An 18,372-nucleotide genomic window follows, 5' to 3' on the forward strand; every position below is an offset into this window, starting at 1 on the left:
ATTTCTGTGCCTCTTTCTTGGTGACTGCAACAACTTAGAAGCTTCTACTTCGTAGAGAGTGGTGCGACCGCAAACGTCATCACGCTGCATTAGTTGCCAGACGATAAATGTAAACGTTTCTGAGAGTAATGCGTCCAATGTGAAGATTTTCAGTTACGTCGATACGAAAACAATGTAGAAAACGTTATGTTTTCTGCGGTTTTTACTACGAATTACCACTTCTCGCTTTTTCTCGCGCAATGTGGCTGCCAGAGTTCGGTTCATGCAAAATCTTAAGGTCCTAGGTCAACTACAAGGCACCAAAAGCAGCCAAAAACTGAATTTTCAAAAACTAAAACTTGAATTTCTTTGCCTCTTTCTTGGTGACTGCAACAACTTAGAAGCTTCTACTTCGTACAGAGTGGTGCGACCGCAAACCTCATCACGCAGCATTAGTTGCCAGACGATAAATGTAAACGTTTCTGAGAGTAATGCGTCCAATGCGAAGATTTTCAGTTACGTCATTTCGAAAACAATGTAGAAAACGTTATGTTTTCTGCGGTTTTTACTACGAATTACCACTTCTCGCTTTTTCTCGTGTAATGTGGCTGCCAGAGTTCGGTTCATGCAAAATCTTAAGGTCCTAGGTCAACTACAAGGCAGCAAAAGCAGCCAAAAACTGAATTTTCAAAAACTAAAACTTGAATTTCTGTGCCTCTTTCTTGGTGACTGTAACAACTTAGAAGCCTCTACTTCGTACAGAGTGGTGCGACCGCAAACGTCATCACGCGGCATTAGTTGCCAGACGATAAATGTTAACGTTTCTGAGAGTAATGCGTCCAATGTGAAGATTTTCAGTTACGTCGATACGAAAACAGTGTGGATAACGTTATGTTTTCTGCGGTTTTTACTACGAATTACCACTTCTCGCTTTTTCTCGTGTAATGTGGCTGCCAGAGTTCGGTTCATGCAAAATCTTAAGGTCCTAGGTCAACTACAAGGCAGCAAAAGCAGCCAAAAACTGAATTTTCAAAAACTAAAACTTGAATTTCTGTGCCTCTTTCCTGGTGACTGCAACAGCTTAGAAGCCTCTACTTCGTGCAGAGTGGTGCGACCGCAAACGTCATCACGCGGCATTAGTTGCCAGACGATAAATGTAAACGTTTCTGACAGTAATGCGTCCAATGTGAAGATTTTCAGTTACGTCGATACGAAAACAATGTAGAAAAGGTTATGTTTTCTGCTGTTTTTACTACGAAATACCACTTCTCGCTTTTTCTCGTGTAATGTGGCTGCCAGAGTTCGGTTCATGCAAAATCTTAAGGTTCTAGGTCAACTACAAGGCAGCAATAGCAGCCAAAAACTGAATTTTCAAAAACTAAAACTTGAATTTCTGTGCCTCTTTCTTGGTGACTGCAACAACTTAGAAGCTTCTACTTCGTACAGAGTGGTGCGACCGCAAACGTCATCACGCTGCATTAGTAGCCAGACGATAAATGTAAACGTTTCTGAGAGTAATGCGTCCAATGTGAAGAGTTTCAGTTACGTCGATACGAAAACAATGTAGAAAACGTTATGTTTTCTGCGGTTTATACTACGAATTACCACTTCTCGCTTTTTCTCGTGTAATGTGGCTGCCAGAGTTCGCTTCATGCAAAATCATAAGGTCCTAGGTCAACTACAAGGCAGCAAAAGCAGCCAAAAACTGAATTTTCAAAAACTAAAACTTGAATTTCTGTGCCTCTTTCTTGGTGACGGCAACAACTTAGAAGCTTCTACTTCGTACAGAATGGGGCGACCGCAAACGTCATCACGCGGCATTAGTTGCCAGACGATAAATGTAAACGTTTCTGAGAGTAATGCGTCCAATGTGAAGATTTTCAGTTACGTCGATACGAAAACAATGTAGAAAACGTTATGTTTTCTGCGGTTCTTACTACGAATTACCACTTCTCGCTTTTTCTCGTGTAATGTGGCTGCCAGAGTTCGGTTCATGCAAAATCTTAAGGTCCTACGTCAACTACAAGGCAGCAAAAGCAGCCAAAAACTGAATTTTCAAAAACTAAAACTTGAATTTCTGTGCCTCTTTCTTCGTGACTGCAACAACATAGAAGCTTCTACTTCATACAGAGTGGTGCGACCGCAAACGTCATCACGCTGCATTAGCTGCCAGACGATAAATGTAAACGTTTCTGAGAGTAATGCGTCCAATGGGAGGATTTTCAGTTACGTCATTTCGAAAACAAATGTTGAAAACGTTATGTTTTCTGCGGTTTTTACTACGAATTACCACTTCTCGCTTTTTCTCGTGTAATGTGGCTGCCAGAGTTCGGTTCATGCAAAATCTTAAGGTCCTACGTCAACTACAAGGCAGCAAAAGCAGCCAAAAACTGAATTTTCAAAAACTAAAACTTGAATTTCTGTGCCTCTTTCTTGGTGACTGCAACAACATAGAAGCTTCTACTTCGTACAGAGTGGTTCGACCGCAAACGTCATCACGCTGCATTAGCTGCCAGACGATAAATGTAAACGTTTCTGAGAGTAATGCGTCCAATGTGAAGATTTTCAGTTACGTCATTTCGAAAACAAATGTTGAAAACGTTATGTTTTCTGCGGTTTTTACTACGAATTACCACTTCTCGCTTTTCCTCGTGTAATGTGGCTGCCAGAGTTCGGTTCATGCAAAATCTTAAGGTCCTAGGTCAACTACAAGGCAGCAAAAGCAGTCAAAAACTGAATTTTCAAAAACTAAAACTTGAACTTTGGTGCCTCTTTCTTGGTGACTGCAACAACTTAGAAGCTTCTACTTCGTACAGAGTGGTGCGACCGCAAACGTCATCACGCTGCATTAGTTGCCAGACGATAAATGTAAACGTTTCTGAGAGTAATGCGTCCAATGTGAAGATTTTCAGTTACGTCATTTCGAAAACAAATGTAGAAAACGTTATGTTTTCTGCGGTTTTTACTACGAATTACCACTTCTCGCTTTTTCTCGTGTAATGTGGCTGCCAGAGTTCGGTTCATGCAAAATCTTAAGGTCCTAGGTCAACTACAAGGCAGCAAAAGCAGCCAAAAACTGAATTTTCAAAATCTAAAACTTGAATTTCTGTGCCTCTTTCTTGGTGACTGCAACAGCTTAGAAGCTTCTACTTCGTACAGAGTGGTGCGACCGGAAACGTCATCACGCAGCATTAGTTGCCAGACGATAAATGTAAACGTTTCTGAGAGTAATGCGTCCAATGTGAAGATTTTCAGTTACGTCATTTCGAAAACAAATGTTGAAAACGTTATGTTTTCTGCGGTTTTTACTACGAATTACCACTTCTCGCTTTTTCTCGTGTAATGTGGCTGCCAGAGTTCGGTTCATGCAAAATCTTAAGGTCCTAGGTCAACTACAAGGCAGCAAAAGCAGCCAAAAACTGAATTTTCAAAAACTAAAACTTGAATTTCTGTGCCCCTTTCTGCAACAACTTAGAAGCTTCTACTTCGTACAGAGTGGTGCGACCGCAAACGTCATCACGCGGCATTAGTTGCCAGACGATAAATGTAAACGTTTCTTAGAGTAATGCGTCCCATGTGAAGACTTTCAGCTACGTCATTTCGAAAACAAATGTTGAAAACGTTATGTTTTCTGCGGTTTTTACTACGAATTACCACTTCTCGCTTTTTCTCGTGTAATGTGGCTGCCAGAGTTCGGTTCATGCAAAATCTTAAGGTCCTAGGTCAACTACAAGGCAGCAAAAGCAGCCAAAAACTGAATTTTCAAAAACTAAAACTTGAATTTCTGTGCCTCTTTCTTGGTGACTGCAACAACTTAGAAGCTTCTACTTCGTACAGAGTGGTGCGACCGCAAACGTCATCACGCGGCATTAGTTGCCAGACGATAAATGTAAACGTTTCTGAGAGTAATGCGTCCAATGTGAAGATTTTCAGTTACGTCGATACGAAAACAATGTAGAAAACGTTATGTTTTCTGCGGTTTTTACTACGAATTACCACTTCTCGCTTTTTCTCGTGTAATGTGGCTGCCAGATTTCGGTTCATGCAAAATCTTAAGGTCCTAGGTCAACTACAAGGCAGCAAAAGCAGCTAAAAACTGAATTTTCAAAAACTAAAACTTGAATTTCTGTGCCTCTTTCTTGGTGACTGCAACAACTTAGAAGCTTCTACTTCGTACAGAGTGGTGCGACCGCAAACGCCATCACGCTGCATTAGTTGCCAGACGATAAATGTAAACGTTTCTGAGAGTAATGCGTCCAATGTGAAGATTTTCAGTTACGTCATTTTGAAAACAAATGTTGAAAACGTTATGTTTTCTGCGGTTTTTACTACGAATTACCACTTCTCGCTTTTTCTCGTGTAATGTGGCTGCCAGAGTTCGGTTCATGCAAAATCATAAGGTCCTAGGTCAACTACAAGGCAGCAAAAGCAGCCAAAAACTGAATTTTCAAAAACTAAAACTTGAATTTCTGTGCCTCTTTCTTGGTGACTGCAACAACTTAGAAGCTTCTACTTCGTACAGAGTGGTGCGACCGCAAACGTCATCACGCTGCATTAGTTGCCAGACGATAAATGTAAACGTTTCTGAGAGTAATGCGTCCAATGCGAAGATTTTCAGTTACGTCGATACGAAAACAATGTAGAAAACGTTATGTTTTCTGCGGTTTTTACTACGAATTACCACTTCTCGCTTTTTCTCGTGTAATGTGGCTGCCAGAGTTCGGTTCATGCAAAATCTTAATGTCCTAGGTCAACTACAAGGCAGCAAAAGCAGCCAAAAACTCAATTTTCAAAAACTAAAACTTGAATTTCTGTGCCTCTTTCTTGGTGACTGCAACAACTTAGAAGCTTGTACTTCGTACAGAGTGGTGCGACCGCAAACGTCAATACGCTGCATTAGTTGCCAGACGATAAATGTAAACGTTTCTGACAGTAATGCGTCCAATGTGAAGATTTTCAGTTACGTCGATACGAAAACAATGTAGAAAACGTTATGTTTTCTGCGGTTTTTACTACGAATTACCACTTCTCGCTTTTTCTCGTGTAATGTGGCTGCCAGAGTTCGGTTCATGCAAAATCATAAGGTCCTAGGTCAACTACAAGGCAGCAAAAGCAGCCAAAAACTGAATTTTCAAAAACTAAAACTTGAATTTCTGTGCCTCTTTCTTGGTGACTGCAACAACTTAGAAGCTTCTACTTCGTACAGAGTGGTGCGACCGCAAACGTCATCATGCTGCATTAGTTGCCAGACGATAAATGTTAACGTTTCTGAGAGTAATGCGTCCAATGTGAAGATTTTCAGTTACGTCATTTCGAAAACAATGTAGAAAACGTTATGTTTTCTGCGGTTTTTACTACGAATTATCACTTCTCGCTTTTTCTCGTGTAATGTGGCTGCCAGACTTCGGTTCTTGCAAAATCTTAAGGTCCTAGGTCAACTCCAAGGCAGCAAAAGCAGCCAAAAACTGAATTTTCAAAAACTAAAACTTGAATTTCTGTGCCTCTTTCTTGGTGACTGCAACAACTTAGAAGCTTCTACTTCGTACAGAGTGGTGCGACCGCAAACGTCATCACGCTGCATTAGTTGCCAGACGATAAATGTAAACGTTTCTGAGAGTAATGCGCCCAATGTGAAGATTTTCAGTTACGTCGATACGAAAACAATGTAGAAAACGTTATGTTTTCTGCGGTTTTTACTACGAATTACCACTTCTCGCTTTTTCTCGTGTTATGTGGCTGCCAGAGTTCAGTCCATGCAAAATCTTAAGGTCCTAGGTCAACTACAAGGCAGCAAAAGCAACCAAAAGCTGAATTTTCAAAAACTAAAACTTGAATTTCTGTGCCTCTTTCTTGGTGACTGCAACAACTTAGAAGCATCTACTTCGTACAGAGTGGTGCGACCGCAAACGTCATCACGCTGCATTAGTTGCCAGACGATAAATGTAAACGTTTCTGAGAGTAATGCGTCCAATGTGAAGATTTTCAGTTACGTCATTTTGAAAACAAATGTTGAAAACGTTATGTTTTCTGCGGTTTTTACTACGAATTACCACTTTTCGCTTTTTCTCGTGTAATGTGGCTGCCAGAGTTCGGTTAATGCAAAATCTTAAGGTCCTAGATCAACTACAAGGCAGCAAAAGCAACCAAAAACTGAATTTTCAAAAACTAAAACTTGAATTTCTGTGCCTCTTTCTTGGTGACTGCAACAACTTAGAAGCTTCTACTTCGTACAGAGTGGTGCGACCGCAAACTTCATCACGCTGCATTAGTTGCCAGACGATAAATGTAAACGTTTCTGAGAGTAATGCGTCCAATGTGAAGATTTTCAGTTACGTCGATACGAAAACAATGTAGAAAACGTTATGTTTTCTGCTGTTTTTACTACGAATTACCACTTCTCGCTTTTTCTCGTGCAATGTGGCTGCCAGAGTTCGGTTCATGCAAAATCTTAAGGTCCTAGGTCAACTACAAGGCAGCAAAAGCAGCCAAAAACTGAATTTTCAAAAACTAAAACTTGAATTTCTGTGCCTCTTTCTTGGTGACTGCAACAACTTAGAAGCTTCTACTTCGTACAGAGTGGTGCGACCGCAAACGTCATCACGCTGCATTAGTTGCCAGACGATAAATGTAAACGTTTCTGAGAGTCATGCGTCCAATGTGAAGATTTTCAGTTACGTCGATACGAAAACAATGTAGAAAACGTTATGTTTTCTGCGGTTTTTACTACGAATTACCACTTCTCGCTTTTTCTCGTGTAATGTGGCTGCCAGAGTTCGGTTCATGCAAAATCTTAAGGTCCTAGGTCACCTACAAGGCAGCAAAAGCAGCCAAAAACTGAATTTTCAAAAACTAAAACTTGAATTTCTGTGCCTCTTTCTTGGTGACTGCAACAACTTAGAAGCCTCTACTTCGTACAGAGTGGTGCGACCGCAAACGTCATCACGCGGCATTAGTTGCCAGACGATAAATGTAAACGTTTCTGAGAGTAATGCGTCTAATGTGAAGATTTTCAGTTACGTCGATACGAAAACAGTGTAGAAAACGTTGTTTTCTGCGGTTTTTACTACGAATTACCACTTCTCGCTTTTTCTCGTGTAATGTGGCTGCCAGAGTTCGGTTCATGCCAAATCTTAAGGTCCTAGGTCAACTACAAGGCAGCAAAAGCAGCCAAAAACTGAATTTTCAAAAACTAAAACTTGAATTTCTGTGCCTCTTTCATGGTGAGGGGGGGGGTTGTGTTGTTTGGGAAGGAGACCAGACAGCGAGGTCATCGGTCTCATCGGATTAGGGAAGGACTGGGAAGGAAGTCGGCCGTGCCCTTTCAAAGGAACCATCCCGGCATTTGCCTGGAGCGATTTAGGGAAATCACGGAAAACCTAAATCAGGATGGCCGGACGCGGGTTTGAACCGTCGTCCTCCCGAATGCGAGTCCAGTGTTTAACCACTATGCCACCTCGCTCGGTTTTCATGGTGACTGCAACAACTTAGAAGCTTCTACTTCGTACAGAGTGGTGCGACCGCAAACGTCATCACGCTGCATTAGTTGCCAGACGATAAATGTAAACGTTTCTGAGAGTAATGCGTCCAATGTGAAGATTTTCAGTTACGTCGATACGAAAACAATGTAGAAAACGTTATGTTTTCTGCGGTTTTTACTACGAATTACCACTTCTCGCTTTTCCCGTGTAATGTGGCTGCCAGAGTTCGGTTCATGCAAAATCTTAAGGTCCTAGGTCAACTACAAGGCAGCAAAAGCAGCCAAAAACTGAATTTTCAAAAACTAAAACTTGAATTTCTGTGCCTCTTTCTTGGTGACTGCAACAACTTAGAAGCTTCTACTTCGTACAGAGTGGTGCGACCGCAAACGTCATCACGCGGCATTAGTTGCCAGACGATAAATGTAAACGTTTCTGAGAGTAATGCGTCCAATGTGAAGATTTTCAGTTACGTCGATACGAAAACAATGTAGAAAACGTTATGCTTTCTGCGGTTTTTACTACGAATTACCACTTCTCGCTTTTTCTCGTGTAATGTGGCTGCCAGAGTTCGGTTCATGCAAAATCTTAAGGTCCTAGGTCAACTACAAGGCAGCAAAAGCAGACAAAAATTCAATTTTCAAAAAATAAACTTTGAATTTCTGTGCCTCTTTCTTGGTGACTGCAACAACTTAGAAGCTTCTACTTCGTACAGAGTGGTGCGACCGCAATCGTCATCACGCTGCATTAGTTGCCAGACGATAAATGTAAACGTTTCTGAGAGTAATGCGTCCAATGTGAAGATTTTCAGTTACGTCGATACGAAAACAATGTAGAAAACGTTATGTTTTCTGCGGTTTTTACTACGAATTACCACTTCTCGCTTTTTCTCGTGTAATGTGGCTGCCAGAGTTCGGTTCATGCAAAATCTTAAGGTCCTAGGTCAGCTACAAGGCAGCAAAAGCAGCCAAAAACTGAATTTTCAAAAACTAAAACTTGAATTTCTGTGCCTCTTTCTTGGTGACTGCAACAACTTAGAAGCTTCTACTTCGTACAGAGTGGTGCGACCGCAAACGTCATCATGCTGCATTAGTTGCCAGAAGATAAATGTAAACGTTTCTGAGAGTAATGCGTCCAATGTGAAGATTTTCAGTTACGTCGATATGAAAAGTAATGTAGAAAACGTTATGTTTTCTGCGGTTTTTACTACGAATTACCACTTCTCGCTTTTTCTCGTGCAATGTGGCTGCCAGAGTTCGGTTCATGCAAAATCTTAAGGTCCTAGGTCAACTACAAGGCAGCAAAAGCAGCCAAAAACTGAATTTTCAAAAACTAAAACTTGAATTTCTGTGCCTCTTTCTTGGTGACTGCAACAACTTAGAAGCTTCTACTTCGTAGAGAGTGGTGCGACCGCAAACGTCATCACGCTGCATTAGTTGCCAGACGATAAATGTAAACGTTTCTGAGAGTAATGCGTCCAATGTGAAGATTTTCAGTTACGTCGATACGAAAACAATGTAGAAAACGTTATGTTTTCTGCGGTTTTTACTACGAATTACCACTTCTCGCTTTTTCTCGCGCAATGTGGCTGCCAGAGTTCGGTTCATGCAAAATCTTAAGGTCCTAGGTCAACTACAAGGCACCAAAAGCAGCCAAAAACTGAATTTTCAAAAACTAAAACTTGAATTTCTTTGCCTCTTTCTTGGTGACTGCAACAACTTAGAAGCTTCTACTTCGTACAGAGTGGTGCGACCGCAAACCTCATCACGCAGCATTAGTTGCCAGACGATAAATGTAAACGTTTCTGAGAGTAATGCGTCCAATGCGAAGATTTTCAGTTACGTCATTTCGAAAACAATGTAGAAAACGTTATGTTTTCTGCGGTTTTTACTACGAATTACCACTTCTCGCTTTTTCTCGTGTAATGTGGCTGCCAGAGTTCGGTTCATGCAAAATCTTAAGGTCCTAGGTCAACTACAAGGCAGCAAAAGCAGCCAAAAACTGAATTTTCAAAAACTAAAACTTGAATTTCTGTGCCTCTTTCTTGGTGACTGTAACAACTTAGAAGCCTCTACTTCGTACAGAGTGGTGCGACCGCAAACGTCATCACGCGGCATTAGTTGCCAGACGATAAATGTTAACGTTTCTGAGAGTAATGCGTCCAATGTGAAGATTTTCAGTTACGTCGATACGAAAACAGTGTGGATAACGTTATGTTTTCTGCGGTTTTTACTACGAATTACCACTTCTCGCTTTTTCTCGTGTAATGTGGCTGCCAGAGTTCGGTTCATGCAAAATCTTAAGGTCCTAGGTCAACTACAAGGCAGCAAAAGCAGCCAAAAACTGAATTTTCAAAAACTAAAACTTGAATTTCTGTGCCTCTTTCCTGGTGACTGCAACAGCTTAGAAGCCTGTACTTCGTGCAGAGTGGTGCGACCGCAAACGTCATCACGCGGCATTAGTTGCCAGACGATAAATGTAAACGTTTCTGACAGTAATGCGTCCAATGTGAAGATTTTCAGTTACGTCGATACGAAAACAATGTAGAAAAGGTTATGTTTTCTGCTGTTTTTACTACGAAATACCACTTCTCGCTTTTTCTCGTGTAATGTGGCTGCCAGAGTTCGGTTCATGCAAAATCTTAAGGTTCTAGGTCAACTACAAGGCAGCAATAGCAGCCAAAAACTGAATTTTCAAAAACTAAAACTTGAATTTCTGTGCCTCTTTCTTGGTGACTGCAACAACTTAGAAGCTTCTACTTCGTACAGAGTGGTGCGACCGCAAACGTCATCACGCTGCATTAGTAGCCAGACGATAAATGTAAACGTTTCTGAGAGTAATGCGTCCAATGTGAAGAGTTTCAGTTACGTCGATACGAAAACAATGTAGAAAACGTTATGTTTTCTGCGGTTTATACTACGAATTACCACTTCTCGCTTTTTCTCGTGTAATGTGGCTGCCAGAGTTCGCTTCATGCAAAATCATAAGGTACTAGGTCAACTACAAGGCAGCAAAAGCAGCCAAAAACTGAATTTTCAAAAACTAAAACTTGAATTTCTGTGCCTCTTTCTTGGTGACGGCAACAACTTAGAAGCTTCTACTTCGTACAGAATGGGGCGACCGCAAACGTCATCACGCGGCATTAGTTGCCAGACGATAAATGTAAACGTTTCTGAGAGTAATGCGTCCAATGTGAAGGTTTTCAGTTACGTCGATACGAAAACAATGTAGAAAAAGTTATGTTTTCTGCGGTTCTTACTACGAATTACCACTTCTCGCTTTTTCTCGTGTAATGTGGCTGCCAGAGTTCGGTTCATGCAAAATCTTAAGGTCCTACGTCAACTACAAGGCAGCAAAAGCAGCCAAAAACTGAATTTTCAAAAACTAAAACTTGAATTTCTGTGCCTCTTTCTTCGTGACTGCAACAACATAGAAGCTTCTACTTCATACAGAGTGGTGCGACCGCAAACGTCATCACGCTGCATTAGCTGCCAGACGATAAATGTAAACGTTTCTGAGAGTAATGCGTCCAATGTGAGGATTTTCAGTTACGTCATTTCGAAAACAAATGTTGAAAACGTTATGTTTTCTGCGGTTTTTACTACGAATTACCACTTCTCGCTTTTTCTCGTGTAATGTGGCTGCCAGAGTTCGGTTCATGCAAAATCTTAAGGTCCTACGTCAACTACAAGGCAGCAAAAGCAGCCAAAAACTGAATTTTCAAAAACTAAAACTTGAATTTCTGTGCCTCTTTCTTGGTGACTGCAACAACATAGAAGCTTCTACTTCGTACAGAGTGGTTCGACCGCAAACGTCATCACGCTGCATTAGCTGCCAGACGATAAATGTAAACGTTTCTGAGAGTAATGCGTCCAATGTGAAGATTTTCAGTTACGTCATTTCGAAAACAAATGTTGAAAACGTTATGTTTTCTGCGGTTTTTACTACGAATTACCACTTCTCGCTTTTTCTCGTGTAATGTGGCTGCCAGAGTTCGGTTCATGCAAAATCTTAAGGTCCTAGGTCAACTACAAGGCAGCAAAAGCAGCCAAAAACTGAATTTTCAAAAACTAAAACTTGAATTTCTGTGCCTCTTTCTTGGTGACTGCAACAACTTAGAAGCTTCTACTTCGTACAGAGTGGTGCGACCGCAAACGTCATCACGCTGCATTAGTTGCCAGACGATAAATGTTAACGTTTCTGAGAGTAATGCGTCCAATGTGAAGATTTTCAGTTACGTCATTTCGAAAACAAATGTTGAAAACGTTACGTTTTCTGCGGTTTTTACTACGAATTACCACTTCTCGCTTTTTCTCGTGTAATGTGGCTGCCAGAGTTCGGTTCATGCAAAATCTTAAGGTCCTAGGTCACTTACAAGGCAGCAAAAGCAGCCAAAAACTTAATTTTCAAAAACTAAAACTTGAATTTCTGTGCCTCTTTCTTGGTGACTGCAACAACTTAGAAGCTTCTACTTCGTACAGAGTGGTGCGACCGCAAACGTCATCACGCTGCATTAGTTGCCAGACGATAAATGTAAACGTTTCTGAGAGTAATGCGTCCAATGTGAAGATTTTCAGTTACGTCGATACGAAAACAATGTAGAAAACGTTATGTTTTCTTCGGTTTTTACTACGAATTACCACTTCTCGCTTTTTCTCGCGCAATGTGGCTACCAGAGTTCGGTTCATGCAAAATCTTAAGGTCCTAGGTCAACTACAAGGCAGCAAAAACAGCCAAAAACTGAATTTTCAAAAAGTAAAACTTGAATTTCTGTGCCTCTTTCTTGGTGACTGCAACAACTTAGAAGCTTCTACTTCGTACAGAGTGGTGCGACCGCAAACGTCATCACGCTGCATTAGTTGCCAGACGATAAATGTAAACGTTTCTGAGAGTAATGCGACCAATGTGAAGATTTTCAGTTACGTCATTTCGAAAACAATGTAGAAAACGTTATGTTTTCTGCGGTTTTTACTACGAATTACCACTTCTCGCTTTTTCTCGTGTAATGTGGCTGCCAGAGTTCGGTTCATGCAAAATCTTAAGGTCCTAGGTCAACTACAAGGCAGCAAAAGCAGCCAAAAACTGAATTTTCAAAAACTAAAACTTGAATTTCTGTGCCTCTTTCTTGGTGACTGCAACAACTTAGAAGCCTCTACTTCGTACAGAGTGGTGCGACCGCAAACGTCATCACGCGGCATTAGTTGCCAGACGATAAATGTAAACGTTTCTGAGAGTAATGCGTCCAATGTGAGGATTTTCAGTTACGTCGATACGAAAACAGTGTAGAAAACGTTATGTTTTCTGCGGTTTTTACTACGAATTACCACTTCTCGCTTTTTCTCGTGTAATGTGGCTGCCAGAGTTCGGTTCATGCAAAATCTTAAGGTCCTAGGTCAACTACAAGGCAGCAAAAGCAGCCAAAAACTGAATTTTCAAAAACTAAAACTTGAATTTCTGTGCCTCTTTCTTGGTGACGGCAACAACTTAGAAGCTTCTACTTCGTACAGAGTGGTGCGACCGCAAACGTCATCACGCGGCATTAGTTGCCAGACTATAAATGTAAACGTTTCTGAGAGTAATGCGTCCAATGTGAAGATTTTCAGTTACGTCGATACGAAAACAATGTAGAAAACGTTATGTTTTCTGCGGTTCTTACTACGAATTACCACTTCTCGCTTTTTCTCGTGTAATGTGGCTGCCTGAGTTCGGTTCATGCAAAATCTTAAGGTCCTAGGTCAACTACAAGGCAGCAAAAGCAGCCAAAAACTAAATTTTCAAAAACTAAAACTTGAATTTCTGTGCCTCTTTCTTGGTGACTGCAACAACATAGAAGCTTCTACTTCGTACAGAGTGGTGCGACCGCAAACGTCATCACGCTGCATTAGTTGCCAGACGATAAATGTAAACGTTTCTGAGAGTAATGCGTCCAATGTGAAGATTTTCAGTTACGTCATTTCGAAAACAAATGTTGAAAACGTTATGTTTTCTGCGGTTTTTACTACGAATTACCACTTCTCGCTTTTTCTCGTGTAATGTGGCTGCCAGAGTTCGGTTCATGCAAAATCTTAAGGTCCTAGGTCAACTACAAGGCAGCAAAAGCAGCCAAAAACTGAATTTTCAAAAACTAAAACTTGAATTTCTGTGCCTCTTTCTTGGTGACTGCAACAACTTAGAAGCTTCTACTTCGTACAGAGTGGTGCGACCGCAAACGTCATCACGCTGCATTAGTTGCCAGACGATAAATGTAAACGTTTCTGAGAGTAATGCGTCCAATGTGAAGATTTTCAGTTACGTCATTTCGAAAACAAATGTAGAAAACGTTATGTTTTCTGCGGTTTTTACTACGAATTACCACTTCTCGCTTTTTCTCGTGTAATGTGGCTGCCAGAGTTCGGTTCATGCAAAATCTTGAGGTCCTAGGTCAACTACAAGGCAGCAAAAGCAGCCAAAAACTGAATTTTCAAAAACTAAAACTTGAATTTCTGTGCCTCTTTCTTGGTGACTGCAACAACTTAGAAGCTTCTACTTCGTACAGAGTGGTGCGACCGCAAACGTCATCACGCTGCATTAGTTGCCAGACGATAAATGTAAACGTTTCTGAGAGTAATGCGTCCAATGTGAAGATTTTCAGTTATGTCATTTCGAAAACAAACGTTGAAAACGTTATGTTTTCTGCGGTTTTTACTACGAATTACCACTTCTCGCTTTTTATCGTGTAATGTGGCTGCAAGAGTTCGGTTCATGCAAAATCTTAAGGTCCTAGGTCAACTACAAGGCAGCAAAAGCAGCCAAAAACTGAATTTTCAAAAACTAAAACTTGAATTTCTGTGCCTCTTTCTTGGTGACTGCAACAACTTAGAAGCTTCTACTTCGTGCAGAGTGGTGCGACCGCAAACGTCATCACGCTGCATTAGTTGCCAGACGATAAATGTAAACGTTTCTGAGAGTAATGCGTCCAATGTGAAGATTTTCAGTTACGTCGATACGAAAACAATGTAGAAAACGTTATGTTTTCTGCGGTTTTTACTACGAATTACCACTTCTCGCTTTTTCTCGTGCAATGTGGCTGCCAGAGTTCGGTTCATGCAAAATCTTAAGGTCCTAGGTCAACTACAAGGCAGCAAAAGCAGCCAAAAACTGAATTTCCAAAAACTAAAACTTGAATTTCTGTGCCTCTTTCTTGGTGACTGCAACAACTTAGAAGCTTCTACTTCGTACAGAGTGGTGCGACCGCAAACGTCATCACGCTGCATTAGTTGCCAGAAGATAAATGTAAACGTTTCTGAGAGTAATGCGTCCAATGTGAAGATTTTCAGTTACGTCGATACGAAAACAATGTAGAAAACGTCATGTTTTCTGCGGTTTTTACTACGAATTACCACTTCTCGCTTTTTCTCGCGCAATGTGGCTGCAAGAGTTCGGTTCATGCAAAATCTTAGGGTCCTAGGTCAACTACAAGGCACCAAAAGCAGCCAAAAACTGAATTTTCAAAAACTAAAACTTGAATTTCTGTGCCTCTTTCTTGGTGACTGCAACAACTTAGAAGCTTCTACTTCGTACAGAGTGGTGCGACCGCAAACGTCATCACGCGGCATTAGTTGCCAGACGATAAATGTAAACGTTTCTGAGAGTAATGCGTCCAATGTGAAGATTTTCAGTTACGTCGATACGAAAACAATGTAGAAAACGTTATGTTTTCTGCGGTTCTTACTAAGAATTACCACTTCTCGCTTTTTCTCGTGTAATGTGGCTGCCAGAGTTCGGTTCATGCAAAATCTTAAGGTCCTACGTCAACTACAAGGCAGCAAAAGCAGCCAAAAACTGAATTTTCAAAAACTAAAACTTGAATTTCTGTGCCTCTTTCTTCGTGACTGCAACAACATAGAAGCTTCTACTTCGTACAGAGTGGTGCGACCGCAAACGTCATCACGCTGCATTAGCTGCCAGACGATAAATGTAAACGTTTCTGAGAGTAATGCGTCCAATGTGAGGATTTTCAGTTACGTCATTTCGAAAACAAATGTTGAAAACGTTATGTTTTCTGCGGTTTTTACTACGAATTACCACTTCTCGCTTTTTCTCGTGTAATGTGGCTGCCAGAGTTCGGTTCATGCAAAATCTTAAGGTCCTAGGTCAACTACAAGGCAGCAAAAGCAGCCAAAAACTGAATTTTCAAAAACTAAAACTTGAATTTCTGTGCCTCTTTCTTGGTGACTGCAACAACTTAGAAGCTTCTACTTCGTACAGAGTGGTGCGACCGCAAACGTCATCACGCTGCATTAGTTGCCAGACGATAAATGTAAACGTTTCTGAGAGTAATGCGTCCAATGTGAAGATTTTCAGTTACGTCATTTCGAAAACAAATGTAGAAAACGTTATGTTTTCTGCGGTTTTTACTACGAATTACCACTTCTCGCTTTTTCTCGTGTAATGTGGCTGCCAGAGTTCGGTTCATGCAAAATCTTGAGGTCCTAGGTCAACTACAAGGCAGCAAAAGCAGCCAAAAACTGAATTTTCAAAAACTAAAACTTGAATTTCTGTGCCTCTTTCTTGGTGACTGCAACAACTTAGAAGCTTCTACTTCGTACAGAGTGGTGCGACCGCAAACGTCATCACGCTGCATTAGTTGCCAGACGATAAATGTAAACGTTTCTGAGAGTAATGCGTCCAATGTGAAGATTTTCAGTTATGTCATTTCGAAAACAAATGTTGAAAACGTTATGTTTTCTGCGGTTTTTACTACGAATTACCACTTCTCGCTTTTTCTCGTGTAATGTGGCTGCAAGAGTTCGGAACATGCAAAATCTTAAGGTCCTAGGTCAACTACAAGGCAGCAAAAGCAGCCAAAAACTGAATTTTCAAAAACTAAAACTTGAATTTCTGTGCCTCTTTCTTGGTGACTGCAACAACTTAGAAGCTTCTACTTCGTGCAGAGTGGTGCGACCGCAAACGTCATCACGCTGCATTAGTTGCCAGACGATAAATGTAAACGTTTCTGAGAGTAATGCGTCCAATGTGAAGATTTTCAGTTACGTCGATACGAAAACAATGTAGAAAACGTTATGTTTTCTGCGGTTTTTACTACGAATTACCACTTCTCGCTTTTTCTCGTGCAATGTGGCTGCCAGAGTTCGGTTCATGCAAAATCTTAAGGTCCTAGGTCAACTACAAGGCAGCAAAAGCAGCCAAAAACTGAATTTCCAAAAACTAAAACTTGAATTTCTGTGCCTCTTTCTTGGTGACTGCAACAACTTAGAAGCTTCTACTTCGTACAGAGTGGTGCGACCGCAAACGTCATCACGCTGCATTAGTTGCCAGAAGATAAATGTAAACGTTTCTGAGAGTAATGCGTCCAATGTTAAGATTTTCAGTTACGTCGATACGAAAACAATGTAGAAAACGTCATGTTTTCTGCGGTTTTTACTACGAATTACCACTTCTCGCTTTTTCTCGCGCAATGTGGCTGCAAGAGTTCGGTTCATGCAAAATCTTAGGGTCCTAGGTCAACTACAAGGCACCAAAAGCAGCCAAAAACTGAATTTTCAAAAACTAAAACTTGAATTTCTGTGCCTCTTTCTTGGTGACTGCAACAACTTAGAAGCTTCTACTTCGTACAGAGTGGTGCGACCGCAAACGTCATCACGCGGCATTAGTTGCCAGACGATAAATGTACACGTTTCTGAGAGTAATGCGTCCAATGTGAAGATTTTCAGTTACGTCGATACGAAAACAATGTAGAAAACGTTATGTTTTCTGCGGTTCTTACTACGAATTACCACTTCTCGCTTTTTCTCGTGTAATGTGGCTGCCAGAGTTCGGTTCATGCAAAATCTTAAGGTCCTACGTCAACTACAAGGCAGCAAAAGCAGCCAAAAACTGAATTTTCAAAAACTAAAACTTGAATTTCTGTGCCTCTTTCTTCGTGACTGCAACAACATAGAAGCTTCTACTTCGTACAGAGTGGTGCGACCGCAAACGTCATCACGCTGCATTAGCTGCCAGACGATAAATGTAAACGTTTCTGAGAGTAATGCGTCCAATGTGAGGATTTTCAGTTACGTCATTTCGAAAACAAATGTTGAAAACGTTATGTTTTCTGCGGTTTTTACTACGAATTACCACTTCTCGCTTTTTCTCGTGTAATGTGGCTGCCAGAGTTCGGTTCATGCAAAATCTTAAGGTCCTACGTCAACTACAAGGCAGCAAAAGCAGCCAAAAACTGAATTTTCAAAAACTAAAACTTGAATTTCTGTGCCTCTTTCTTGGTGACTGCAACAACTTAGAAGCTTCTACTTCGTACAGAGTGGTGCGACCGCAAACGTCATCACGCTGCATTAGTTGCCAGACGATAAATGTTAACGTTTCTGAGAGTAATGCGTCCAATGTGAAGATTTTCAGTTACGTCATTTCGAAAACAAATGTTGAAAACGTTACGTTTTCTGCGGTTTTTACTACGAATTACCACTTCTCGCTTTTTCTCGTGTAATGTGGCTGCCAGAGTTCGGTTCATGCAAAATCTTAAGGTCCTAGGTCAACTACAAGGCAGCAAAAGCAGCCAAAAACTGAATTTTCAAAAACTAAAACTTGAATTTCTGTGCCTCTTTCTTGGTGACTGCAACAACTTAGAAGCCTCTACTTCGTACAGAGTGGTGCGACCGCAAACGTCATCACGCGGCATTAGTTGCCAGACGATAAATGTAAACGTTTCTGAGAGTAATGCGTCCAATGTGAAGATTTTCAGTTACGTCGATACGAAAACAGTGTAGAAAACGTTATGTTTTCTGCGGTTTTTACTACGAATTACCACTTCTCGCTTTTTCTCGTGTAATGTGGCTGCCAGAGTTCGGTTCATGCAAAATCTTAAGGTCCTAGGTCAACTACAAGGCAGCAAAAGCAGCCAAAAACTGAATTTTCAAAA

This window comes from Schistocerca serialis, unplaced genomic scaffold (genome assembly GCF_023864345.2).
Source record: "Schistocerca serialis cubense isolate TAMUIC-IGC-003099 unplaced genomic scaffold, iqSchSeri2.2 HiC_scaffold_1351, whole genome shotgun sequence".
Lineage (NCBI taxonomy): Eukaryota > Metazoa > Arthropoda > Insecta > Orthoptera > Acrididae > Schistocerca > Schistocerca serialis.